Source organism: Chiloscyllium plagiosum, unplaced genomic scaffold (assembly GCF_037043375.1).
Source record: "Chiloscyllium plagiosum isolate Xiang-an unplaced genomic scaffold, Cpla_swu_hap1 HiC_scaffold_5, whole genome shotgun sequence".
NCBI classification, from domain to species: domain Eukaryota; kingdom Metazoa; phylum Chordata; class Chondrichthyes; order Orectolobiformes; family Hemiscylliidae; genus Chiloscyllium; species Chiloscyllium plagiosum.
In genome coordinates, this window is record NW_028270143.1 from 67,477,740 (window position 1) to 67,480,278 (window position 2,539).

Genomic DNA, 2,539 nt, shown 5'->3' on the forward strand with positions numbered 1-2,539 from the left:
AGATGGGATGTAGCTAGGGACAGGTAAAGTGTGTAGCATAGTGGTTAAACTGTGACTCGGCTGAGACACTTGGGGTTCTGTGTGCGAGGGGATGTCAGCAATGCCAGTTAAGTGGCATGGTCAGTATGGTTTTGTGCTCGCAGTGCGATGATTTTGCCGGTAAGTGGCATCAGTAAATTGAATTTATTGTCACGTGTGCCGAGGCACAGTGAAAAGCTTTGTCTTGTGAGCAATACAGACAGATCACAGAGTTAAGTAGCATAGATAGTAAATAATAGGTAAACAGCAGCAAAAACAAAAACACAGGTACAGGCGAATGTTTAGAGTTTGTGAGTCTATTCAGCATTCCAACAACAGTAGGGTAGAAACTGTTATGAAACCAGCTGATGTGTGTGTTCAGGCTTCTGTACCTTCTCCCCGATGGTAGAGGTTGTAGAAAAACATTGCCAGGGTGGGATGGATCTTTGAGAATGCTGGTGGCCCTTCTTTGACAGCGGGCCTGGTAGATGGATTCTATCGATGGGAGGTGGGCCTTTGTGATTGTCCAGGCCGAGTTCACCACTCTTTGTAACCGTCCCCGATCTTGAGTGGTACAGTTGCCATACCAGGTAGTGATATATCCAGACAGAATGCTCTTGATGGCATACCTATAAACGTTGGCAAGGGTATTCGCCGTCACGTCAAATTTCCTCAGCTGCCTGAGGAAGAGGAGACATTGTTGGGCCTTTGTAATCAGTGCATCCACATGAAGAGTCCAAGAAAGCTTGTTGCTGATGACCACTCTCAGGAGTTTGACACTCTCCACTCATTCCACCTCTGTGCTGTTAATGTGTAGTGGGGGGGGGGCATGAGTAACATCCTGCTGAAAGTCAATAACAGGTTCCTTGGTTTTGCCAGCATTGAGAGCTTGGTTGTTCTCAGTGCACCATTTTTCCAGGTCTTCCAGGTCTGTAGTCTGTTTCGTCGCCATCTGAGATTCGACCGACTATGGTGGTATCATCAGCAAACTTGTAAATGGCATTACTCTGGTATTTGATGACGCAGTCATGGATATACAGTGAGTACAATAGGGGGCTGAGTACGCACCCCTTGGGGGGCTCCAGCGTTGAGTTTTAGTGACGATGAAATATTGTTCCCAATCTTCACAGATTGTAGCTTGTGGGTCAGGAAACTGAAAATCCAGTTGCAGAGAGTGGGGCTTAGTCTGAGATCACTAAGTTTAGTAATCAATCAGTCTCGAGGGGATAACAGTGTTGAACTCTTGTCCAGATGCACAGGAACCTTTCAAAGACAACATGAGCATAAGGGATGCCAGTCTTTGGGTAGATATCTGCTGAGTGACGAGCTTTTCCGGGTACAGCACATGGTAAGATGGGGCAGACATGAGAGACACCAATTAAAGCAGCAAGTTTCGTAAAGGGGAGAAAACGTGCTAGGTTTCGCAGTGAGAAACCTTCCAAAAAACCTGATGCAACTCAGAGTTATCCATAATAAAGTAAGATTCAACCCAAAGATTCTGAACCAGGAACAGAGAATTTGACAGTGGTCTTAATTTCAAGAACCATGCAGTATATACAGAAAATTTAATACTTACTGAATTATTGAACTATACACTTGTAGTTTCTTACATTTTAAAAAGTTGCAGATTTTCCTTTAATATAAGTGAATACATAATAAGATTACAGTGGCTTGACATCAATTTTCCCATTTTGGTCCCCATGAACAATTAACAATAATTCAAAGCTTTTCTAGTGATTCTGGTAAATTAACAAAAGCATGTTGTGTTCCAATGTCACTCGTAAATCAAATCTGCCAAATCCCCTTTCAGTTCTCCTGTGTAAACTCAATGCTCCACATTATGAGCTGGGTAGTAATATATTTTGCTTGTTCTCTCTTAAACAATATTGATTTGATGACATTGATTGAACTGTATCTCTGATAAAACTGAATACAATGAGGTTTACTCCAAAACAAATTCTGAAAAATGGCTTTAGAAACAAATTATGACATCGAGTGTAGAGCCAGCAGTGTTCACAGTCTGCCTGTGAGTTAGTTACAATGTCACATCATCAGAATCGCAGCAGAATCTGATCCACAGCTCATGAACCATTCCCATGATCACTTTGGCTGCCATACGTTACCAGAGGTTCTCTTTTTCTTATTTCGTCAATCACATTTCAAATCAAAGAGAAAATAAAATATGGAAAGGACTTTTTGGGTGAAAGGATACCTATCCATGGAGCACAATCCCCTGATGCCACATGCCCAAAGCCATCTAATGCTCTGAGGAGTTAATTGGCTGGAGACTGGACCTTTGCCCCTCATTTGAGAGGATTCCTCAGCTCAGAGAGCTGCTGGCCCTTCTGTTGTCCCAACAGCGCCTGCAGTAGCAGTGGCCAGGACAAGAAGTCCCTCGAGTCAAAATGCAGGCAAGATTGTGGTGGTGGTTGTGAAGTTTTATGTGTGGTGGTGGTAATGTTAGGGGATGTTGGGGTGGTGAGAGGCCAAGGAGGTGGGAAGAGGGAGGCTGGCATCTTGA